The sequence below is a fragment of the Eubalaena glacialis genome, chromosome 8 (genome assembly GCF_028564815.1).
Source record: "Eubalaena glacialis isolate mEubGla1 chromosome 8, mEubGla1.1.hap2.+ XY, whole genome shotgun sequence".
Classification (NCBI taxonomy): domain Eukaryota; kingdom Metazoa; phylum Chordata; class Mammalia; order Artiodactyla; family Balaenidae; genus Eubalaena; species Eubalaena glacialis.
Window position 1 is genome coordinate 49479564 of NC_083723.1, and position 27799 is coordinate 49507362.

The following is a 27799-nucleotide window of genomic DNA, read 5'->3' on the forward strand; positions in this document are numbered from 1 at the left end:
TTGAGTAAAAATGCCTCAGTTAATTCCATTTAAGTTAAAAAGTTCTATTTTGGAAAGGGTTATTTAATTTTTCCAGCTAAGGTGCATCAGTGACAGCTTAATGCTACCACATCTTGTCATGAGAAGGCCATGTTTTCACAGGGGCCTCAGTCAGAGTGCTATTCCTATTCTGAAAGCTGCAGCACGGAACTCTACTACACTTCCCCAACGGGGTGCTCTGCTCTGATTGGCAAGGGTGAGTTTGAAGGTGGGCCTGCTTAGACTGTCACCATGCTGACTGCATTCTCCAGACTTGTGGTCATGAAATTGGAAGCCACTTTTTGTGAAGCAAAAAGCCTCAACGTAATTGCTATGTGCTGTAACCTTCCCTCTCGTTTGGAAAACAGAAATAAACGGTACATTTTCCTCATGAACCTACTGTATTTACCAATATCATCCATGGGGTATATTTTGCCAGTTGACATTCTTTAGTAAACTTATTATTATATGGTCAACACCTGCCCCATAAATATAGAATAGAGAAGTTATATTATATTTGTGTTTGGTGAAATGAAGTGTTACCCAAACTCTGATGTGGTGAAGACCTTTCGTGCTCTCTATATTTATGGGAACTACATGGCACTTAACATATACCAAATTGGGTAAGCAAACATGCTTGACTCAAAGTTCAACTTTACGTGATCTCTGTGACCGAAGATTGGGTCATTTGGTTTCTAATGTATAGTTTCAACTAAGTTAGAATTCTAAATATGTTTTAAATTTTTAAATTAGCATTTTAGATTTCTTATTAAATAGCTGCACATTGAATAAAAGGAAGACTTGTCCACTATGTTGATGGATTTTTCTCTTATTAGCATACAGAACCATCAGAAGTTTACTTCAAGATTAGATATTACTTAAGAACATATAATTAGTAAGTATAAAGCTTCATCTTTTTCTAAAGCAGCATGATGTAATGACATAGTAGTGAGAGAAACCAAAGCCAGAGGAATCTGGACTTGTATCTCAGCTACTCTCTATAGCTGTGTGTTCTTAGATAACTCACTTTAACTCTCTGAATCCTAATTTCATTATTTAAAAATATGGACCCTATCCTATGAGGTCTATTTAAGTGTTTAGAGATAATTTATGTGAAAGGCCAAACCGTCTCCGGTGTAGGAAAAAAAAAAAAAAAAAAATTGTTGTTGTGATTGCTTTTAGTACTAATACTCTTGCACTTGTGGTAAAATATTTTTAAAATCGAGTTATTCTGATACTAAAGTCATTTTCTACTTGTCTTATTGTGAGGACAGCAGTAAAACTATTATCATCACCACCAACAACAGACATTATTAGATGTCTGCTGTGTCTACTTGTTCAACAACAGAGCTATAAGAAATGCACGATAAACACAACTTCCCATTGTCTTTCTTCATGTCAGTTTTCATTGCTATTGAAAAGGAGTTTGGTCAGGACCTTCTAGGAGAAGTTATGGCCCTAGAACTGGTGGGCAAATCTCTTGAATTAGTTAACAGTAATTTCCTCATTTTTCAGATGAACATTTGAGACCTAAGGAAATGAAGTGAACTAGGAAATAACTTGATATATTTTTTTTAAATGTATACCCCATCTACTTTTGCGCTGTGTGGCCTGGTTCCAAAACACAACGCAAATTTTCAACTTAGAGTTCCCATAAGTAAAGCATAGCCATCATTCTCTACTCTTCTTAGATAAGAGGAAACAATGTTACCAGATGAAAATGTAGAGAATGCTTATCCCACCAAGGAGACTGAAGACTGTGGGCTGGAAGATAAAACAGGATAATACCCTCCAAGGAACTCATTCTACAATGAAAAATATGGGCAGGTTACTAGTTTCTGCTGTTGAATTCAGTGTTAGGGGTCCTCCTACTACTTTTACGTCGGCACAAAACTTGCCGTTATAAATATACTGCAATGAATTTCCTTGAACATAAACCTTGACACATGCATGCAGATGTGTTGTAGCGTACATTCATGGAAGTGGAATAACTCAGTCTGAGAAAATACATATTTTAAAAATTTTGATAGAGAGTAAAAAAAATGTTTTCTTTTGGGCTTTGTCCCCAATTACATGGCTACTAATCATGTTTGAGAGTCTGTTCAGTAGAAGAGCTGACACACTGCAATTAGTCATACTTCTATGCAATGGAATATGCTACGATCATTTAAAAAAAATTGAGGGAACTCTATATAAACTAAAGTGAATAAATCTTAAGACATGTTAAGGTATTAGAGCAAAGTTTAGAATGAATATGTAATTTCATTGTTGTCTTATTCTGGGACTTAGTTTATTTAATCTCCTTTTTTTATTGTGGTAAAAAACACTTATCATGAAATTTACCACATCAACCATTTTAAAGTGTACCGTTTGAAAGTGTTAAGTATATTCGCATTGCTGTGAAACAGATCTCCAGAACTTTTAATCTTGAAAATCTGAAAGTCTATACCCATTAAACAACTTCCTTTTCAACCCTTCCCTACTCTAGCCCCTGGAAACCATGATTCTACTTTCTGTTTCTATAAATTTGACTACTTTAGATACCTCAGATAAGTGGAATCCTCCAGTATTTATCTTTTTTGGGGACTAATTTCACTTAACATAATGTCCTCAAGATTCATCAATGTTATATCATATGACAGAATTTTCTTCCTTTTTAAGACTGAATAATATTCCATTGTATGTATTTACCATATTTTATTTATCCATTCATCCATTAAGAGACATTGAGTTGCTTCCACTCCTTGGCTAATTTATTTTTTACTTGGAGATATGTATGTGTGTATATATATATATGTGTGTGTGTGTGTGTGTGTGTGTATATATGTATATATGTGATATATAATGATGCATAAATATGTAGTTGAGTAGTTATGATATTACATTATAATACATAGAAGAGAATATTATTTCTCCCAAAATATAATCTCTCATCAGTTCAGTATATATCCCAACGATATTTTAAATAAACTTACAAATGTATATGTATATATAAAGGTAGAGCTATGTGTTCTATGATATTGTATTTATTATTCTGGTATTTTCTTTTTAAGCGTAACCCTATTTTGGCATTATATTTGTGTCAGTAAGTAGGACTCTATCTCATTCATTTTAATTTTGGATTAAATATATGATTGTTCATGATTATATAGAATACTTCCACTATCAACATGTCTTTTAGCAATTTTTGAGTTTTAATATACATACCAGTCAGCCTTTCCAGTCAACCCTCAGGAGTAACCACTTTTTTGGCTTCTAAGAGCATAGATTAGTTTTTCTTCTTTTTGTACTTTATGTAAATAGAATCATACAGGACATTCTTTTTTGGTGTCTGGTTTCTTTCATTCAATGTAATGTTTGTAATCTTTATCCATACTGCTGTCAATAGTGGCAGTTTTTTCATTCCATTGCCGTACATGACATTGTAAGACTATAACACAATTTATTCTACTTTTGATAGGCATTTAGGTTTTTTGAAGTTGGGGCTACTACAAATAGTGCTGATATGAGCAATCTTATTTGTGTCTTTCGGTGTACGTGTGTATGCATTTCTGTTGGCTCTATACTTGAGAGTGGAATTGTTGATTCATAGAGCATACATAGATTTACTTTAGCAGATCCTGACAAGTCATTTTTCAGAGCACCTATACTAATTTACATTCCAATCAGTAGTGTATAAATAAACTGTTTCTTCACATTATTGTCACATTTGGCATTTTCGATCATTTTCATTACGGTTCCTCTGGTGGGTGTGCAGTGGTATCACGTTGTGACACACATATATGTGCTATTATATGCATACAACATTCCTGGAAATACATGTAGGACTTCACTGTTTGCCCCTGGTCAGGGAACTAGAATTTGAGTGTCAAGAATATAGGGAGAATTACCTCTCACTGTATTGTTTGAAATTTTTTTACCATATGCCTGTATTACCTCTTTAAAGCACTATTTTCTTTCATTTCTTTTTTCATTTTTAAGAGAAAACTCATTTAAGCCTAGAGTCTTATAGCTTATAGTTAATCTGAGAAACATTTCAGCTTTGATCCCAAGGCCACCAGGAATAGGACAATCATGTCCCTCATGGATATGTAAAGCACTAAAAATTTTGTCAACCCTTAAGTTGTGGACAGATCAGGGAGATGGGATACAGATCAGAAAGTAAGTTTGAAACCCTGAAGGAACATGAACAGCCAAATATTCAGGGTCCTCTGAAATATTACTTGCTAGTCTCTCCTCTACCTGATTTTCGATATGCCATACACACACACACACACACACACACACACACCATCCCCAGGAATTCAGCCTAGAGGTATGGAGGTGAATGTACATCTCTGCTCCCGCGTCCTGGCCTATAGATTAATACTGACCTGAGAGGTATGCCAACAGAAAAACCATTAAACTGGAATATAGGGACTTGCCTAGAACCCCCAGTGTTGTTGAGAGACAGAAAATGCAAGGACATGCTATAGACTTAAGAAGCATAACATGGCAAGATTTTATTTTTGGTTACTAGTGAATAGAATTACCCTGAATGACTCAACTGATAGATGACTAGGATATTTTTTTTAATTTTTATTGGAATGTGGGTGCTTTATAATGTTGTGTTAGTTTCTACTGTACAGCAAAGTGAATCAGCTATGTGTATACATGTATTCCCTCTTTTTCAGATTTCCTTCCCATTTAGGTCACTGCAGAGCCTTGAGTAGAGTTCCCTGTGCTATACAGTAGGTTCTCATTAGTTATCTATTTTATACATACTAGGATTATAAGATAATTGTATTGTTAGGAAAATCCATGCTTGGAAATTAGCCACCTGTGATTGCCCCCAAAGCCTGCAGGACCAAGGCTAGTACCATTCTTAAGTACTGTTTATATTGCAGAGCCTGAGTGAAGGCACAGTGTGTTCCCCAGTGCCCTCATGAGCGTGGTAATGGAGATCAGTGGGAAGGGGGAGCCTCACAGTGGGTCAAATCAATTAATTTATGCCAATAGCAGACAAGTATGAGCTTGTGATTGTTCCTTTCTGCTTTTCAAATAGGAATATTTGTTGTACTGTTTCTCTTTTTCCTAGCATTGTGTGTTGGGTAAGATGGGAAAGGTTACATTTATAATTAGAATTTTGTTGTGGTATCATGAGGACTCACATCTGGACTTGATTTAGAGGAATGCATTTTACCCAAAAAGGCCAGCCTTGGAACAGGATGACTTAATGTGTCTGGGTTGTGCCCTTTGGGGAGCGGATAAGTACATTTTAATTGTTAAGTGAAATAATTATGCTATGTTAGGTGAAGTTATTCATTGAATTGTGTATAGTTGTGCTAACTGAGCAGCTAAGGGGTGAAATAATGAGGTGGACAGAATTTTAACACCCTTGTTCACCCACATTTCATATATTAACAGCCAACTCCATCCTTTTGGGGGAACCAAGTCTCATCTACCGCATGTTGTTCTGGTGGGACCGTGTCATGCCTGCCCTCCCATCTTCTTTCTCTCTCTGTAGCCAGAGAAGTGTCTGACCTAGGTGTGACTTATATTACCCATCACTTCAATGACAATCGTTGGCCCATTGATGGCAACAGAACAAACTATTCTGGAATTTAACACGTAGATGCTAGAGTGGAGAACTGCATAGTCCTTCAAGATCACTAAGCTTTGCTAATAGTCTAGAGCCTTGTGTGGACATAGTATTACTGTTTTCTCTCACATGGAGAAATTTTACCTGTGGCAAAACTGAAGGACCAACACAGAGAAAAGAGTAGAGCTGAGAAAGACAGGGAACAGAGTGACTCCCAACATTACTAAAGCTATGTAGCTTCTAAGTACCCTCTGATTTAGAACCTTCTACAATTCTACAGCGAAGGAAGAACTAATCAAATAAAGAAATCATGGATGAGAAGCAAGGCAATTAAGTGATGGGAACCTAACTCTGAATCAACTTGAGTCGCGTGCATTTTGGCAATTTGTCACGGGTCTTTAGAAAATCATGTGTACAATAGATCTGCAAATTTATTGTGTAAAGAAAAATGTTTTAGCTTGACACTCTAAAATTCACATCTCCCTTATATGAAGATTAATATTTATATAGACAGATATGCAACTTTATATATTGCTTGATATACGGTTTTCTACCCAGTTTGTCTTTGGCCTATGAATCAAACGTAATTTGAGAGGATTTTGAATAATTAATAAATATTAAAAATTAATAAGAAAAATGTATTAAGTATATTATTGCTTCTTCATCAAAAGAGATATATATATAAATTATATAAAGAGATATAATGTAAATTAAGAGAATAGAATATCCATAATATGCAAAACATATAGTTATGACTGTTACAGGTAGGGCAGAAATGTGCTCTCTTGTGAGGCACTTAACACTACCTAATAACATATTTTGAAAGATAAATACCCAGGAGGAAAAAGAGATTTATGTTCTGTGGCTATAAAACCATAATTTTGTATTTTATTTAAGACTGACACTTACACTGATATTAAAAAATGTGCTTAATGGTAGGAATATGAATTGAATTCTTACTGTATTAAGCCAATTGAGCGAGTAAAAATAATCCAGTACATTATGTGTTAATGTTACATTATATCACATTGTTCAAATGATATATTGAGGAAATAGGTATCAGACTGCCTTAATAATGGTGTGTAATACGAAGCACACTAAAAGTCTCATACCTTCATTCTATTGCTTTTTCCATTTCTCAGCTGAAATGACAAAATGAGTCTTTGTGGTCTAGGTTTTGAGTGAGTTACAATCAGCAGCAATCTGTGCTCAGCTAACATACTGCACCCAGAGCAAACAGGTGTGGGAGGAACCCGAATGGGATTCAATATTTACCTGGACTTCAAAAGACTGTCTTTTCTCTCACATGCCTTCAGAATCGGGTGTGTTATTTCATAAAGCTGTACTTTCTCATACCATTGTGTTTTAAAGTTGACCTGTGGTATAGTAGCAGAAAGGAAGGGCTATGCCTTATTTTTCGTACACCACTAATGGGAAGGAAGAAACTGCTTGCTTAAGCAGTGTCATTTGCAAGTTTTAGGATTATTTGCTAAATGATAAATCACAATGGGCTTCAAAAAATTCTGTTTCTTTATTAACTGTTCAAATATGACTTGAGATTATTTTCAATACAATATATGTCTTTTCATTGCTTGATTCATAAACTACTTGAGGTTATTTACCCATTACCTCACTAAACTGTCCATGATGAGGGGCCTACTACATTTATTGTAATATACATTTTTAAAAAATAGATATTCTTTAAGAAATATGATATTAGTGTTCTTTAGTTCCATTCTTTCTAATGCTGAGTGGTTAAATAATTGACTCTTAATTATAAATTGCTCAAACATAGTGAAAATATATGTTAACCAAACATGGGATTTATAAAATTTTTTGAGTGTTACTTGTACTTTTATCAAGAACTTAAGTCTCTCATGTTTTCTTATCATGAAGAGTGCATAGTTTGGGCTCCCTGTGTATTGAAAATAATGTAGGGTGGGGTATTATTCAGTTAAAACTATTGTTGTTCTATCTCAGAGAGGCCAAAAATTAATAGGCCAAGATTGTACGGAGGGAATTTTAGTGAAAGAGAATAATGAAGGTTTTTTGTTGTTTTTTACTCACTAAGAAATTATACAAATTAATGATGCAAGTCTTCTCAGAATATTCTTGCGTGTGAATCTGTAATGAGATATTAGATAGCCTCCCCCCAAGACATTTAAAATAAAACCCTACTTGGAAAGAAGTTAGATAAACTTTGGAGGACCCTTTAGGTTCTTGAGTCAGTGATCCTGTGATGTAAGCAAATAAGACAGTATGGATTTGAAGTGGATATGTTCTAGCCAAGTCTTTCTAGAAGCCAAACTAGTCATCTGGTTTTAATGAGGCCCTTTGGAATGCAAAAATTTTGATGTTTTGCTTGGGGGCACTACAGTTTTAATTACTTGTATCTGACATGTGCGGAGCAGCAACTTGCAATTAACCAAACACAGCATTTGGTGCAGTGCTAGCTTCATTTAGCTTGAAGTGTATAACAGCTGCATCTTTCAAGTAGAATAGGATAAAGAATTAAAATGATGGGGTATTGGTAGTCCCAATAAAGCTTGAAAACATTCAAAATAACCTAGGGTTAGCATGACCTTCTGTCTACTTTTTTGGTACGTATTTAGCTCTTTCCAAATATGAAAAAAAAAGTCTGGGTTATATAACTTTACATGAGAGGATTATGAATATTTGATCCAAACCAGATGTCTCTAATCTCCACTAACTACAGACAAAAGGACAGAAGATTAGATTGCATCATTTAAGGACAGTTACTTCATCAAGGTGGAGTAATAGTACCTAAACTTTTTCAAGTCTGAAGACCTGGTTTTTAATGTCAACATGTTTTGTAGATATCCACAAGGTAGTAGTGATACTGTTAGTAACCTCTGATCAGGAAAATGTGTAACAACCAAAAACTATCATGAGGTCAGTGATATTTTAAGATGAATTTATATTTTATAAATTATAACATCTACAGGCATTTGAAAAATAAGTATGAATATGAGAAATACTGTTTACTGACTCTACAAAAATGTCCATTAAGGATTTTGAGATCCCTTATTATTACTCTAAAAGTTCCTTGAAGCTTCCTTTGTCTTAATAGTCCCAGTCTAATGACTATAGAAACTAATCTAATACCAGTTTATTATTTAAATAAAGAAGTCCTCAGCATCCAAACTTATTTTAAGAACACATATAAAACTATATAAATATAAACAAGTAAATTGATAAGTCAAAAACAATGAATATATTTCAAAATATATTGGGTATATATCATTGAAATGGTTTATCCTTTATCTGTAACGATAAGCCAGCATATGCACTGCTAACCTATGCTAGAAGAAAATGTAGACTCTGTTGTATTTCATGTAGAGAAAGTTCTAAAGCTTGATTTCTTAGATGAGAAAATGTCCTTCACAGTTTTTATTAGGTGTAAAGTCTCTCTTTTTTTAAATGTTAATTTCACTTCTCTCCCATGTATAGCATTAATCAGAAATGCCTAGACCAAGTAACTATGCTCTTAAGAGACTGAGCTTGATTTCCTTATGCATGGTTTATTTTTCAGTGAGAATAATGTTTTAAACATATGAACTGTACTGCTTACTGGTTTTACTCATAAGTGTAAGCACAAAAGAATGAACAGAATTATCAAGTGTAAATCTATCACTACTGCTGTAAAACTAAATTGCTTCTTGCACAGAGGTTATGTTCTGATATTAACATCCAAAACAGAGAGGAAAATAGTCACAGGAAGTATAGTACCATTCTTCAAAACCAAGAGGAACAGTGTTCAGATTTCTTGTATTCTATGAACCCGTGCCAGTATTCACAGCATTCCCACCTATGGCCAGCAGTATTCTAAGTTCTATTATGGGGGCTACTAGAGAAAATGTGAAAGGTTGTTGAATGCACATAAGTTAAAGTCTATGTAGTGAGACTGCATCTATGTCAGTTTCATCTCTGTCCTGTAGCAAGGAAGGAACAATTTTGCTATACTATTTGGCCACTGCTACAGCCTTTACATATTCAACTGTATTACTGTCACAAACTAGGTCATACTTCATACATCACATATGAGATCGTACATCACTATATGAATAGGGGCTGGCAAGTTTTACGCTGACCATTTTCTTTTTCTATTATAGTCCAACCAACTCTCTACCAGAAGTTTGACAATATCTCTGACAGCAGTTGACCTCTTACACCATACATCAAATTCATCAGGAAATTCTGTTACATCTAGATTCAAAATGTGCACAAAATCTACATCTTCTCACAATCTCTACATTTACAATCTTGTCAATGTGCCACAGTCTTTCACTGGAAATAGAGCAGTCACCTCCTAACTGACGGATGAGATGTTGAATGCAGTATATTCCCAGCCTGTAAGAAAATTACAGTTTAGTGTTTGAGACCGAAGAAAAATGATTAAGGTGGTGTAAGACTATATAAGTGTGTGTATAAATATATAAATTTATATATTTATAGATATGCATGTGTATCAGGTATGCATTTATTTTAAATAAATCTAGCTGTATAAAATATAGAATAAAACAAAAACTTTAATGCCATGCAAATAATACATGTAATTGAATTGCTCTAAAAATATGTATATGTGTATGTGTGTCAATCTATCTATCTGTCTATCATCTATCTATCTGTCTCCATCAGTGATCCACAGTGCTGCTATATCTCTCAGGATCTGCAGTGATTTGGTGTGTTCCTCCAAATCCACAAAATGTGATTATCAGGGCTTCTTAAGTCCAAGTACTTAGCTGGCTTAGGTATCAATCTCTAATCCTATCGATGGTGAATCATAAACGCTGCTTCTCATTCTTTAGAGCAGAGTGTATTGTTTAATCTCACTGAGGTAAAACCATTATTCTTATCAAAAGGAGGAATACACCAAAGAATTTTAGGTTTTGATTTTGTAATTTATAATTTTAAAAAACTGAAGAAAATTGTCTTATAGGACTAATAATTACAGCCAACTAAGAAATGCATCAGAATTGTTACACATTCAAATCTGGTAGATGTACTTTGCGTTTAACTGTTAGGAATCTCTTAGTTTCCAGGCACTGTGCTCAGTCCAGAAATTCAATGATGAAGAAGATAAACCCCAGACTCACAGTTCACACACCACTGTCCATGTTGTAATAAGAAAAATGGTCCTTTCTCTGTATCTGTGATTTTTTTGGTCTATTTGCAAGAATACAAGTAACATCTGCCTTATTAACATCTTCACGTAAGATGATATAAAACTTTAATATGCTTTATGTAGTTTCTTTGCAAACTATTTATAAATATAAAACAAGCTATTTGATAAAATTAGCTTATGGAAATTGTTAATTGTGTGCTACATGTTACAATTTGTATCAATAATTTCTACCAAATGTTTATGTTTCTATTCGTGTTATTAAGCATAATCAATGTTTGTTTTACTTAACATAGTTCAATAGAATCCTTGATATATTTTATAATAACCTAATTTTGGCTTACCATAGATTTTTCCCTTCATATATTCAATATTATTTAAAATAAGTTTTTGTAAAATAAGGCAAATGATATTTATTGTAATGTATGTATTATTAGTAAATTGCTTATTGTCATTTTATATGCAATTTGTTAAGTACTAAGTTTATATTTACCAGGAAAATACCTAGTTTGGTGACTTAAGTCATGTCTTCTTCATCCTCTTCTTATAGTTGGCAGTAAGTGTGGGTGTCTGTCTGGGCCACTTGCCCAACTGGACCAGTGGTTCCCTTTCCCTTCCCTTCCCTGATTCAGCAGCAGGCATGAGTGACAGGATGGTCACCAGTCATCTAGACAAAAAATAGCTTGACAAGAATAAATGTTTCCACTACTTGAGTCATCTGGGACTCCTCTCTGTGGTCAGTACCTGAATGGAAAAAGAATGGAAATTGTGTTTTCACTGATAACATCCCTTCAAATATATTTTGTTTCAGAGAACACCAAACCACAAAGATGGTTTCAGTCAGACATCCAAATGTTTACTCTGAGTCATAGAGTAGTTACTACACTGGGGTGAGGGATTCCCTAAGTAGTTATCTGGGTTTTCTCTAGTTACTAAAGGCTCTTAGATATGGATTTAAGTGGCTGAGTTGTATTTAGCTTTCTGACTTTTAAATTTTATTCAGTGACTTCTTTTGTCTCCTCCGTGTAAGGCCCAGAGAAATGTCCAATAATAGATAGAAGGTGGACTAGAAAAGAATTCCCAACACAAAGAGGTGTATCAGGTGAGTGTAAGAAAATGCAAAAATAGCTACATCACTAGACAGATGATGATTAGCATCTCAAAAGAGTGCTGGGGGATTTAGAAGAAAAGGGGATCACATCTGTTTGGAAATATCAAGGCTTCGCATTGATAGTAACATTGATTCTATGCTTTGTGAAATTGCAGAAGTTCAATGCTCAGGAAGAAGGTGACTTTTTAGGGAGAAGGAACATGATGACCACTTGTTTCAGAAGAAGAATGATCCAGTTGGATTGGCCTATTGGATCCATGTAGGGAATTATTAGGATTAATGGCTGAAAACTAAGTCGGGCTTTGATTTTGAATGACAATTTGAGCAAATTGTATTTAGTTCAGTAGCAATTTTTTTCAGTGTAATAACATGATCTAAGTGTGATTTAGAAAATTAATCTGGAGTCTTAATCATAATAAAATGGTGTCAGGAAAGACTACAGAAGTGAGATCAGTGAAGAAATAGGAGAAAAAGGGACAACTATAAGGTAGAGAAAAAAGAACCGAGAAAGGAAGAGAGAAATGTGTTAAGAAAGTAGAAATTATATGATTAGCTAATTATATAAAAGATTCGATACAGGGCACTAAAAAATTCTATTATTTTGACATTGGCCTAGTGTAACCCCAGTGTTTTTCACAGGTAGAGGGATTTGTAAATGGATTTGGTTTTCACCCTACTGATTTTGAATTCCCAGGTATTTCTCTAGTAGCAATTTGAAAGTAGGGAGCAGGAAGCCCAGAGAAGATTAGAAATCATTCAATTGGAGGTAATTATGAAGGTTGTTAAAGGCCAAGTGAAAGATCTTTATTTTCTTGGTCATGCAGTGGTGTATTTAATGTGTAGTACTATTAGCTTTGTATCACAATCATTTCCAATGACTTCATCCTGAATTTGCTCCATGCATTGACTCTAGCTTGGGTGTGCATTGGCTGGGGGAGATGGTCACATTGTCCATGCCTGTTTATTCTTTCTTTCCTTCCTTCATTACTCAATGAATAGTAATAGACTATTATATGCTTAACCACATACTAATTACAGTGTGACACAAAGATGAACAATAAAGAGTTCTTGCCCTCAAGAGACTAAGTTTGGTTGAGGAGTAGGAAGTCATTGCTGGCAAGTCTGGTTTTAGAATCATCAGTTCAAAACCATTTATGTTGATAAATTTGTGGTCAAGACTCACTTAGAAATCAGAAGTAGTCAGCAAAAATATTTACTACAAAAGATCTGAGAACCATTTGGTAAGTGGGTGTTACAAAAGAAAATTATTTAGGAGTCTGTGTTCATAAGAAATAAAATCATACTTTGGCAATAATTGCCCTTCTTGAAAAAAGTCATCTTCCTTTTCAGTTTGGCATGTAAAAATATTTGGACAGTGTTACTTGTTTATAATAAAAGTGAAGTTTTATACTATTTAAATAGTATTTCTGATTCTTGAACTTAATGTGCTACTGTCTAAATTTGTTTTAATATGTCACATTAGATTTATTTCATTTGGAAGGTGGAAGCTGACTGTCATGTTGCCAGGTATTTATTTGTATGCTTTTCCTTTTCCTTTTCCTTTTGCTTCTGTTCTTTTCTTTTCTTTTCTTTTTTCTTTTCATTTCTTTTCTTTGCACTGTCTTTTCTTTTCGTTTCTTCGGTTTGCTTTGCTTTTGTTCTTTTTGCCTTTTTCCCACTTTTCTTTTTAAAAAATTGTGAGTTAGGAGGCTGAGACTCTGTCTGCATGTATACACAGGCATATAGTCCTTATGACCCTTACAATACAATTAATGTTTCATTTAATTCAGCATAGTCTTGATAGACAACAATAATTTGATGAACTATAGAATTATGGACTTCTTGGCTATTTAATTACACTTTGCCAAATAAGGCTAGTTCTATCAAGTTTTGTTACCTGCAATGCTGACACCCAAGCAACACGAGCAGTATTGCAAGCCACCAGAAATAAGGTATGCTTTCTGCAGTCTTAAGAATACAGAAACTTGTAGAAATATTTTTGAGCTTTTGAAAAACTTTTCCCTAATTCCAGAATTCCATTTCAACTTATACAGTGTTTTCCTGAGTACATTATTTTTTACTGTTAAAATTAATTTCCTCTCCACTATAGTTAAGAAAACATGAAAAATCACCAGATAATACAATACATTAGTTTTTGAGCATGCCATCTTTACCTGGAAAATAATAGATTAGGCGTAAGACATGACATTAAGTTTTACTTTGTACTTGGTCAACTTTACCTTTCTGGATTACCTATGATTGTGTGCATGTAAGAAAAACATTGGAATTTTAAGAAAGAGCACTACTAACAGCATTAAGAAAGAAAAAAATATATATGTCCTGCCATTACATGACTTTTAAGAAAGGGTTATTTGGGGGTTAGGACATCTCAGCATCTCTCTATCTCCATCATAATCCTCACTAATGAGATTGTTTAGGAGCCGTCACTAAATTGGTGGTATTTTTATTAGTTTTAGTGTCTAAACGAAAAACCTCTGAGGGATCACGTCACAGAAATTGAAATAGCAGAGAAAATTTCCATCAACTTTGACTATTTGGAGTAATTTGGGGTAGGTGCAGAGTATCATTTCCCTGTAAATGTCTTGAGTAGTATCTGTAGTTAAGCATCTCCAAGTATTTTGTGTACAAATAGTATTACATAATTCCATGCTCTAACTACTTCCTTATATAAAGATCAAAGTTTTCGAAAATATAATGGTTTCTTTTTACTGGACTTATTTTTATCCTCTTCTTTTCCCATATTGTCCATTGGGGATATACTCTCCAAAGTTGTTTAAAAAGAAAAAAAAAACACCTTTAGATCTTTGGGTTTCATTATTTGGCCAAGGAAAACATTGAATGTGAATATCAAATGCTCCAGTAACACTTCCATGATCTGTCATTAAACTATTTTCCTTCCTTTGAATTTCCTTTTAAAAATTGTTAAAGCCTACGTAAGACCATGGTGCCCCCAAAGTTAGCAATTTGCTTTAAACTAAAGTTTTTTTTTTAAACTTTGGGTTTATTTATTTATTTATGGCTGTGTTGGGTCTTCGTTTCTATGCGAGGGCTTTCTCTAGTTGCGGCAAGTGGGGGCCACTCTTCATCGCGGTGCGCGGGCCTCTCACTGTCGCAGCCTCTCTTGTTGCGGAGCACAGGCTCCAGACGTGCAGGCTCAGTAATTGTGGCTCATGGGCCTAGTTGCTCCGCGGCATGTGGGATCTTCCCAGACCAGGGCTCGAACCCGTGTTACCTGCATTGGCAGGCAGATTCTCGACCACTGCACCACCAGGGAAGCCCTAAGCTAAAGTTTTGATTAATTGAATTCAAATACATTTCTTTCAAAACTGGTATATAAACTTTGATGATTACTTTTCCAATACAATACTAGTGTTCATGTGTTATTAAAGTGCCAAAAGTTATGAAGGAAAATGGTAATAAAGTTTTTGATAGAAATTTCAAATGTATATCAACAAAAACATGTATAATGGGATAAACGTATGGCTGAAAATAGCAGTCATACCTTATTAAAACAATTTCTATGGCAGTGAATATTTTATACCCTTCTTTTAGAAATAAGATATTAAGATAAAAATGCTACATTATCATACTCTCTGTGTACTCTATTTTAAAATTAACTACGGGTTAAGAGTTGAAGACCTGTTCATTATATATAAACCCAAAAGGATAAAATCTTTTGGAAGCTAGGGACTTTCCTGGTAGTCCAGTGGTTAAGACTTCACCTTCTAATGCAGGGGGTGTGGGGTCGATCCCTGATCGGGGAGCTAAGATCCCATATGCCTCGTGGCCAAAAAACCAAAACATAAAACAGAAGCAATATTGTAAGAAATTCAATGAAGACTTTAAAAATGGTCCACATCAAAAAAATCTTAAAAAAAAAATCTTTTAGAAACTAAATCTATTTTCTTCTTTAATTGATATATTTAGGATTTTAAGTAGGAACACTTTATTTAACTAGTATATTCAGCATCTAATATGCTAAATCTATTGGTAGGTTTGAGGAAGACAAAGGTGAATAAGATAATTGGTTCTGTCTTGGAAAGTTTCACTTAAGTTTTGGGGGGAAAATTATATTATTTCGAAAATGAAATTGCAATTTTTCCCTGAGCAAATGTTCATGGACATAAAAGTGTTCGTGGACATAACAATAATTTTCTACTCTTAGTAATCTATTTTTATCATTATGATTTCACTAGCTCTATCAAACTGAGTTAATGCTTTAATTATAGATAAATACTTATTATTTTAAAATATTTTTTCTAAGTATTTGTTCAGATTCAGTTCTGCAGCACCTCACTAGTCAGCAGTAAGGGGAAGAAAATTCACCTCCATGGTCCTGAATAACAACTACATTGAAAATAATGTAATTTAAAATTCTTAGATTAAGTCAAAAGAAAGACTGCACAATTCATTTTTATTTTCATCTTTCGTGTAGACACTTTTCACACTACCGATGGGTAAATCTGGAGTTCATTTATCCAACTTTCTGTTAAAATGTTTTATATATAAAGGTTAGAATTAGGATCATTAGAAGAGATGTTCACAAAAGTGAAAAAAATATTCAATATAATGGATAAGTAGTATATTTTGAGCTTTGTCCAAAAGCAGTAATTTCTTTTAGAAAATGATCTTTAACTATCATTTAATTTTGAATCCCTTTGGATGTTTTCTAACACAAGATTTTGCTAATCTGCATGGTAAAAATCAAAGTAATTGGTAGAAGGTATTCCAACAAAATCCATGCTCCCTTCCTCCTGCAAATTACAGATTTTAATTACAGCCATTATATCTCTCTGAGGCGGCTGAGGCAGATTAAAGGCAGATTAAAGGTTAAAAAGAAAGAAGTGCTCAGCAAGGATAGAGGATGGTTAACTTTTCTTGTATGGGACCCTGTGTCTTTTACTGGTAACCATGTGTCAAATTCTGTGACTTTTATACTTGAGTATTAAACTGAAAGTTATATAACAACATATGCTCTGTATTTATGCTTAAACGATATTTCAGTATAATGTATCAGAATTTACTCAGCTGAATGTACTTCCTGGAAAGAGTAAATGTTTAATTTACTGTGAAAGAACAATTGTCCCCCTCCACTGACGGTTAAAAAGATTCAAAAGAGCGAATTGCCTAGTCTGTTCTTTTGGTGGTTTTTACTTAATAAACACAAATTTGACATCCTTTTGCCTTTATTCTTGCCATAGAATAACATGAAGATTAAAGATAATTTTCCTTTTTTTTTACATTTAGCAGTTCTTTAGCTACAGTTCTCTCTCTTTTTTTTTTTTGAGAACTGATCATGTTAGGACATTACATAAATTATCTCATATTTCTCAGCTCCAAACTTTCCATTTGGTTCTTTCTAAATGTTCCCCTTTCTGTTTTGAGATTTCTTATGTTTTTATTATAAGCATATTTTTCTTTGTTTCCACAAACATAAGAGCTGTTTTCCAGTCCTTGTCTACTGATTCTAACATCTGGGTCATCTCAATTGGTTTCTTGAATATGGGTCAAATTTTCAATTATGGCCTGGTCATTGTGAATGAGGGTATTATAGAGATTTCAGTTTTGATTATATTCCTCAAAAGATTATTGTTTTTTTGTTAGTACGCAGCTAACCAGGCTAAACTCAAACTCAAAACTACCTTTGCTGAGGTGGGCAGAAGCAGGAAGCTGTTTAATTATTTTAGCCTTGCCTGGGCTGTTTGGAGTTTGCCATATGCATGCATAATTCATGCGTTAGCCAGAGATTTGGGCAGAGTTCATATGCAGAATTTGAGGCTTTTTAAACACGGATCTCTCCTTTCTTGTATTTCCTCTTACCTTTCCACTGGCTGTAATAGCTCCAAACTCTTTTCTGTGGTTCTTCAAGCCAGTAAGGCTCTAAGTTTCCATCTGAGTTTTTGCCACTTCACATGTCACAGACTGGGGCCTGCTACCAGGTAAAAACCATTTCAAAAAAAAAAAAAAAGGAACTTCATCCAGTGCCATTTCTTCCAAATGGTGAAGAAGAATAGTCTGCCTTCTCAGTATAGTCTGCCTGCTTTCAGTGATTCTCCATAGCCTCCAGATAATTGCTCAATTTATTTATCTATCCCCCAGAAATTATAATTGTTGTCTGTGGAGAGGTCTGATAGGAGATCCTCGGTCATTACTGGAAGCAGAACTTTCTCCAGAAATTTTCATACCTAACTTTCCAACAAATTTATCTCTAGCAGAGAATAGTTGTTTCATTACTTTTCATGACACGTATGTATCTCTTTTAAGAATAGTTCTATTCAAAATATACTCAACTTACTGCCCAGCACTATGAAGAGGAAACATATTTCGTTAATTAGAATTACTGTTAAAATATGTCTGCATCCTACAACCATATACAATCGCTAGTAATATTTGCTGGATTTCATGCAATCGCTTCCACATAAAACAGTGCAGATATGTCCATTTTAACACTAAAATCTAAAGTACACATATCATATCAAAATATGTATAGTCTATTAGCACATAGTTAAAAATCACTTAGAAGATAGACCATATGTTACATTTTAACATCATGATGTGTCTTTTGCCTTACAATTCATGCTGTTTTACAATGAATGCCGGGGCAGCATTTTTGGATATTTCAGTGGCACGTACAATAATGGGGCCTATATCTGATGATATTTTGATTTGGAGAAATCATGTAAAATACATTTCCACATATTGAGGAAATTCAAATCTGATGTTGTAGAAAATTTACCTTTTGTATTTTTTAGACTTAAAATATATACTTTAATAAGAATGAACCATAGTACACCCTTATTTTATTCACTGTACTGCAACCTTTTTAAAATATGTTATGTAATGAAAATTACAGATAAAAAGTAAATGTTGTTTTCACTCAGTAAGACATGAGTATGTCTCTGTGTGTGAAAGCAGAACAACAAATTTAAGATTAACTAGTAAAGTAGCGTCTTCTACAATGGCAGAAATTAACACTATGCTATAAAATCAAGGTCTCAACACATTAGGGGTAAAAACCCAAGAAAAAGATATGATTTTCATGTAGGTTCTAAAATAAGAGATAAATATCACCATTTTTCCTAATATCAAAACTTTCAGTTGTAAAAATTAATAACAAAGCAAAAAGCTTTCTAAAATAGATTTTTAAAAATGTGTTTTAAAACTAGACATTTGGCCACTTGTGATTATTGTCTAATTCCACAAATATGTTTTAAAGCCAAGCCTGTCAAATGAACTTGAACAAAATTACCAGAATTATGAAATCTTCTGTAGAGACACCCATCCTTGGATCTCTGGAGAGTCTCTTGTGTTAAGTCTTGTATGGTGGCCAAAGAAAGTGGAAACATTCTCTGTTCAGATTTCCTTCACTTGGTCTTCTCATCACAATTTTCACATTAGAAAGCTGTTAACTCTCCCTGCTACAGATCTGAAGCAATTAACTTATTTCTTTCCATTTTCCGGGTGTGTGGTGGAGGAGATTGAACTATTGACATGCTTTTGAAAGAATAGGTAGGCCTACAAAACATGGCTTTTGGAAAAAGAAGAAATATATGAGATTAAAGAGTAAAAATAAGTAAAGAAGCTTATAGATACTTCAATAAAAATTAGAGTTGGATACCAAGGAATTATTAGCGTCGCAAAATAACTAATTGGTATATTCTAGTTCGGAGTCCCATGTTTTTGCAGATTATTTCCTCTCAAAAGAAATATTTGAATCCTTTTATACTTCTAGAATCTGAAGTGTTTTTCTAAATTTGAGATAGATATCCACCTACGTGCTTTAAAACACTTGGTATGCTCTTGTTTTCCAATATAACGTTCTGCTTTTATTAAGAAAAAATACATTTTAATCAATAAACTTAGATAAATGACTACTTCTTTTGATTTACATAAATATTTTTTCTGGTAATGATTTGCCTCACACTAGGTCGTAAATTCCTAGCAATGCGGCACTTTGATGTGTTCATCTCTATATGGCCTGGAGTGTGCATTCAAAAGTGAGTTAGCTTCACCTAGAAGTCCTCAGGTATCAGATGACAACACATTGTGTCTCACACTGGATATATATATATACATACACACACACACACACATATGTATACACACACACACATCAGCTTTCCTAACCGATTTCCAACACTTTTTCCTGCTTGTAATTTCTCAAAATTGAATTCTTGTGGGAAAATTTTTGCCTTGATCTTTCCACGCTCTCTACTTGGCTTAGCCTTGCCCATCACAGCCCAATTCCTGGCCTTTTCATTCAATCAACAAATATTTATTGAATATACTTTATGTGCCACACACTGTTCTAAGTGCTTGGTACATATTCCTGAAGGAAATACTGATCACTTCCTTTATACAATTGACATTCAAGCAGTGGGTGGGGAAGCAGAACATTAATAGTAAATGGCAAAAAAAAAAAAAAAAAAAAGGGAACATTAAATAATACACTAGAAGAAGATAGGTGTAAGGAAAAGAAAAAAAAAAAAAAAAAATAAGCAGCAAACAAAAAGCCAGGGTAAGGAAGAGCTGGAGTAGGGAGAGTCGGGAGGGTTGTGCATTGCATTTTAAAGAGGGTGGTCATTGAGAAGGTGATGTCTGGGCAAAGAAAGGAAGTAATCTCCAGGAAGGTCATTTTTCAGAGAGAGAGCAGCTGGTGTGGTAGCATGCCTTGCATTTTCAGAGTGAAGAGGCCAGGAACTGGAACAACCTGAATGAGGGGGGCTGGTCGTATGAAATGAGGTCAGAAAAGATGTAGAGGCGTGATTTCAACCACGGTCTGGGCCGTTACAAAGATGTATTTTCATTCTGAATGAAAATGGGAGCCAAGCAAGGGTTCTCTTCAAATTTTCCATTTATTTACTAGTCTCTTATCTTTACTTCCCCTATTCATAATAGAGAAATGTGTGTTGAAATATCCCATTATAACAGCAGATTTGTCTGTTTTTCCTGTAGTCTTATAGGTTTTGCTTTAAATGTTTTATTAGGTGAATACAAGTTAAAAACTGTCATGTCTCTCTGGTGAATTCAACATTAAAAATTATTATATGGAGCTATTTATAATAAAGCTATTTTGTGTTCTAAAATCTATTTTGTCTGAAAGTAATATATAGCTACTATAGTTTCTTTTGGCTACTATTTTCTGGTGGTCTTTTTTTTTTTCTTTTTCATTTTATTACTTTCAACTTTTTCCTTGCTATTTATGGATGTATCTCTTAAAAGAAACATAGCTGAATGTTGATTTTTTCTTTTGCTTGTTTGCTTGTTTTCTTTATGCCTTTTACAACCCATCCTGATAACCTCTGTCTTCACACTGACATATTTTTTTTCTTTTTACATTTGTAGTTATTGTGCTTTTTATATCTTCCATATTTTGATGCTCTTTCATTATGTTTTTTCTCTTATTTTATGAGTTGATTAGTGTTTTTGTCATTTTTAGTTTTATTCTGTTTACTACATATGCTGATTTGAGAATTACAAATGTAATTTCAATGTTCAAAGTTTATGCTTCGTTAGTTTGTATATTAATCAATAATGTTAAGTTAATTAAAGCCTTAGTTCCCAAGAGGAAACGTCAGGCCTTTAGGAAATTGTACTTTGATTCTTTTACTGATAATATTGTACAGTGGTCTAGTTTTGGCCTTTTTACTAAAGTAAAACCTAATTAATACATTATTATTACAAATATTATTCTTGTTTCATCATAGCTTACTGTTTTATACAGACACTATTTTTAGAATTTTGTCCACTTGTTTAATAATTACTTTGCTCATCATTTCATGTTTCAGTGCATACTTTTTTTGTGGTAAAGTTATTTTCCTTCGTCCTGCAGTGTATCTTTTGGAAATTTCTTTCATGACAGACTTGAAGTGCTAAACTTCTTTTTCCTCTTAAATGGTTTTTATTGCTCTCTCATTCTTGGTAGTTCAGCTGGGAATATAATTCTAGTTTGTTAGTTATCATTAATTATTCTGAAACTTTTGAAGGCATTATTCCACTTAATTTTTACTTTCATTATTGTTTTGAGAAGTGGCTGTCAGTCTTTTACAGTTTCTCTGTAGGTGATCTCTATTTTTTCCTGGCCGGATAGCAAGGTCCTCCCAATATCTTTGGTTACCTACTGCTTAATTACACTATGTCAGTGGATGTCATTTTACTTATACCAGTTGGTATATGTTATACTTTCTTTATCTATAAATTTGTGAGGTTTTTAATCAGTTCTTAAAAATTTCAGTCATTTTTTTCTCTGATATTGCTTCACCTTCATTTTGCTCTATTCTCTTCACGTTTAGATGTAAGCAGGTCCTTGTTCAGGTTTAGCTCATAATATGCACAAGGTAAATATACACACACATAGCCTTGTGCCTGTGTGAGTGTATAAATTTTCTTCTTATAATTATTGGAAAATTAATTTAGCCTTTTACCTTGGTTACAGTTGGCCATAACATTTAGCATCGGAAAAAGAGATTCTTTACTGGCATAGTTTTGACATTACCTATGACTGACTCTAACATATTGACCAGCTGCTAATCTAAATGCAACAAAATTACCATATTGAGGCTTCCCTGGTGGCGCAGTGGTTAAGAATCCACCTGCCAATGCAGGGGACACGGGTTCGAACCCTGGTCTGGGAAGATCCCACATGCTGCGGAGCAACTAAGCCCCTGCGCCACAACTACTGAGCCTGAGCTCTAGCGCCTGTGAGCCACAACTACTGCGTTGGCAAGCCACAACTACTGAGCCCTCACACCTAGAGCCCATGCTCCGCAACAAGAGAAGCCACCGCAATGAGAAACCTGCGCACCACAATGAAGAGTACCTCCTGCTCGCCACAACTAGAGAACGCCCGCGTGCAGCAACGAAGACAGAACAGAGCCAAAAGTAAAAATAAATAAACTAAATAAATTTTAAAAATTACCATATTATTAAAAACAAAAGGCATTTAAATTATGTTTTAAAAATACAACTTGGGTGGTTTTGTTAATTTATTAAACTTATCTCTAGAATTATTCAGAACAAATGATACTTATTTTGCATTTTTAAAATTATCCAACATGATGCGGGAAAATTAACAATTCTTTGTTACTATTTTTTAGATCTATTTCATTGTGAGGATTCCTAGGTTGGGACAGCAAAATTAAATAATGGTTTCAGAGAACAGCATTCATACAAATGTGCCAGATTATCTTTTCCTTGTAACTTCTATTAAGCTTTTGTTTTATTAATTTTTTGAAGCTTATGGCCTAAGTTTTTCAGTCTTTCAAGTCAGCTATTTCTCAGAATGTTGTGCATCTTTTTGTATCATTTACTGGTCTGGGCTTTTAGATTCTAAGATGATGTGGGTTTGTCTATCAATTTTTGCACCAGCTATTTTGACACTCTGTTTTAGGTGCCTACATGTTCAGATTTGTTGTGTCTTCTTGAAGAATTCACCACTTTATTATTATGTAAGATTCCTCTTCATGGCTCATAATCTTTCTCGTTCTGAATTATATTTTTTCTGAAATTAGTATAGATACTCCAGCTTTCTTTTGATTTGTGTTAACATGGTATACCTTTCTCCATCCCTTACCTTTTAACCTATCCTTGTCTTTATATTTAAAATTAATTTCTTGAATACAATAGGGTTGGGCACTGTTTTTCTTATCTGACAATCTCTGTGTTTTAATTGGTGTTATTTAGATCATTCACATTTAGAGTAATTATTGATACAGTTGAATTAATATTTACCATGTTTGAAACTGTTCCTGTTCATTCCATTTCTCTCTGTTTCCTTTTTCCCTCTTTTCTGCCTTCTCTAGTTTTGAGCATTTTATATGATTCCATTCTATCTCCCCTCTTAGTGTATCAATTATACTTCTTTAAAAATTTTTTGTAGTAGATGCCCTAGAGTTTACCATATCCTGTACATTTTAAACTAATCTTGGTTCAACTTCAAATAACATTATACCATTTCATGTGTAGTACAGATACCAAATAAGAGAGTATTGTCAATTCCTTCCTCCCATCCCCTGTGACATTGGTGTCATTCATTGCATTTACCATATGCTGTAACCACCCAATACATTTGTTAAAATTATTGCTTTGAACAGTTATTTTTTAGATCAATTAATAATAAGAAAAAAATGAAGGATTTAATCTTCATTTTTTTCCTTCATCAACACTTTTTTTGGTATAGATCCAAGTTTCTGACCCACATTGTTTTTCTTTTGCCTGAAGAATTTCTTTTAATTTTTTTTTTGTGTGTGTGCAGGTGCAGGTCTGCTGGAAATGAATTCCTTCAGTTTTAATTTGCTGAGAAAGTCTTCATTTCTCTTTCAATTTTGAAGGAGCATTTCTCTGAATATAGAATTCTAGGCAAAGCTCTCTCAAAACTTTAAATATTTCACTCCACTTTCTTCTTGATTGCATGGCCTCTGATAATATCCCAATGTAATTCCTGTCACTGTTCCTCTATAGATAAAGTGTTTTTATTCTTCTGGATTCTTTCAAGGTTTTCTCTTTGTCTTTGCTTTTTTTTTAAATTTTAAATATTACATGTGAAGTTTGTGTTTCTTTTTTTATATTTTTCCTGCTTCATGTTCTTCAAGCTGGTTTGTGGATCTGTGGTTTTGTATTTGTAATAATTTTGGAAAATTCTTGGCCATTATTTCTGCAAATATCTCTTTTGTTTTGTTCTCTCTTCTCCTTATGGTACTCCAATTACACACATATTACACCTTTTGAAATTTTCCCACAGATCTCCAATGTTACATTCAGTTTTGGTGGTTTTTTTTCATACTTTTTTTCTCCTTGCATTTCAGTTTGGGAAGTTTCTATTGATATTTCTTTATGGTCACTGAATTCAGCTGTGTCACATTTACTGATGAGCCCATCAAAGACATTCTTCCTTTCTGTTACTGTGTTTTTTCACTTCTAGAAATTCCTTTTGATTTTTTCATAGTTTCCATCTTTCTGCTTACATTACCCTTATGTACTTTCATTGTATCTATTCATCCCCTTAGAATCCATAATATAAGAATCACAGTTAGTTTAAATTCTCTGATTAATCCAACATCTGAGTCACATGTGAGTCTGGTTCTTATGATTGCTTTTCCTCCTCAGACTGTTTTTTTCTTGGCTATTGGTGTATTTTGTTTCTATCTGTTGAAAGCTGGGACATGATTTGTCAGGTAATAGGACCTGAGGTAAGCAGGCTCTTAATGTGATGATTTATGTTAATCAGGCTAGGAGCTGAGATATGTCCACTGTTTGCTGTATCTGTAGGTACCATCAACTTCTAATTTTTCTAGTGTCCTTATTTTTTTCTCCTCTCTTGACCTTAGGCTTCCCTAAGTATGCTTCCTCAGAATGAGTCTGTGTCTTACAGCTCTTTACAGAATAATCTACTGTTATTATACTGGAGCCTTCATGGTAATATGTGGGGAAAGGTGACTGTTCTATAATCTTATGATTAAACTTCAGCCTTTATTGTCTGCATCTCAGGACTGTGACACCAGTTTCCCCCCTTGCTCACTATTCATTTCCCTGATGCAGCAGGGGTGTGTGTGTGTGTGTGTGTGTGTGTGTGTGTGTGTTTCTTTTAGGTGAGACACAAGAGGTGGAGGGGACTGGAGTGGGGAGGAGTTACCTTTCCCTGATGGGAATAAGAATTCAGAATTATACTATGGCCAAGTCCTTTCCCCTGAAGAGTAGATCTCTTTCTGGAGAAGGCTCTGGGTATATTTCCCAATGCTCTTGGCATCTCCATCCCCATGTCCCCACGTCCCCACATGAGGAAATTCTTCAGAGACTCTCACCATGAGAACCTGGTGGTGTTTCTGGAGGGAAAGATAAAAATATGCATTGGGTGTGTCCCCCTAAGATTGTGACCCCAGGAGTTTCTCATTTTCTTGCTGCTCATACTCAGCCTCCAGTAATTCTTCAAGATTACCATTTAAATCTTATCAGTTATGGTTCCAATGGCTTTGTTCCATGTAAGGTAAATCTAGGGTGCTGTATCTGGATGTGTCTGTCTTATCAGATTTTTAGGTGTTAGTTTGTTCTTAAACCTCAGTTCTCTGATAGGTTCAAGATAAGTTATTGATTTTAAGTTTGTCCAAATTTTTCTTGCTGAAAGAATGGGAGTGACAACTTCCAAGAACTTTACATGGTGAAGCCGAAACCAGAAGTCCCCAGGTGGTCTTATCTAGGCAGTAAAGTCATCATAACGGTTGTTATCTATCAAGTGTCATACAGTCTGTCTTCACCTTGACCTTCTCTGCACTCTCTGACTGCTAACACCTAACCATTGTTCTCTTTTGTAGCTTTGGCATGAATTATAAACATCAGTCCCTAATTCACACTTCTAATTAGACTTCTGACATCTGAAAACTCTGAAATGAGAACACCCTCTCCACTTTCTACTATCATTTATCTAAACCCTCTAGTCATTCTGCTCCTACAGCAATTTCTCCCTAAATTTCAAGCAATATGGTATTACAGTAGTTCTACTATGGTACAGTTTTTTTGAACTGTTTTCTTTTTTACTGAATTTTTTCCTGAAACTTCTTATTTGCTTTTATTTGTTCAACAAAAGAATATACTTACAATATGCTGTTGACGGTGTCTTCACCCTCTGTTTCCCCTCACTCAAATTCTGTACTTCCAAAACACATAACTATAAGTTTAATACTTTAGGCCTCTTTTGGAGTTGATTTCAAGTACTATCCCTTTTTCAGTTTTCAGAATTATAAATCTTTCACGGTACTGTTCTGAATTCTCTACTGCAACCCCTATATAATCTTATAACTTGTATCACTACAAAGGCATTCTGAAAGATCCGTGTAGAATGTTGCTTTCGTATTGATCTTCTCTTTGTTCTGGTGTACCCGAAGTTTTAGAATATTCAAGCTTTAGAGACAAATCCCTTGATGTGTCCAACATCTGAAAGTTAATATAATCCATTCTATCAGCAGAATAAAAAGGAAAATCACATGATAGTATCAATGTATACAAAAAAAGTATATGACAAAATCCAACACTTATTCATGATAAAAACTCTCAGGAAACTAGGAGTAGAGGGAAACATTTTCAACTTGGTAAAGACTATGTACAAAAAACTTACAGCTAACATCATATTTAATGGTGATAGATTCAAAGCTTTCCCACTAACATTAGATACAAGCCAAGGATGTCCCCTCTTGCCACTCCTTTTCAACATGATACTGCAATTCCTTGCTAAAACAAGAAATAAAAGGAAACAAAAGGCATACAGATTGGAAAGAAAGGCATAAAACTGTTCACAAATGACATGAATGTCTAGGTGGAAAATCCAAAAAAATCAATAAAACCTCCTGGAACTAATAAATGATTATAGCAAGATTGCAGGATACAAGGTTAATATACAAAAGTCAATTGTTTTCCTACATACCAACCAGGAATAAGTGGATGTTGAAATTAAAAACATAATACCGCTTACTGAAATAAATAATATATTTAGGTATAAATCTAACAAAATAGGTATAGAATCTACACTAGGAACAGTATAAAACTCTGATGAATGAAATCAAAGAAGAACTAAATAGATGGGAAAAGTGTTCCATGTTCTAAGATAAGAAGACTCAATATTATCAGGATGTCAATTCTCACCAAATTAATCTGTAGATTCAGGCCATCCCAATCTAAATCCCAGCAGGTTACTTTATGGATATCAATAAACTGATTCTAAAATTTACAGGGAAAGGCATAAGACCTAGAATAACCAACACAGTATTAAAGGAAAAGAACAAAGATAGAGGACCAGCACTATTCAACTTCAAGACTTACCATAAAGCTACAGTAATCAAGACAGGGTGGTACTGGCAAAAGAATAGACAAATTGATCAATGGAACAGAATAAAGAACCCAGAAATACATTCCTATAAATATAGTCAACGGATCTTTG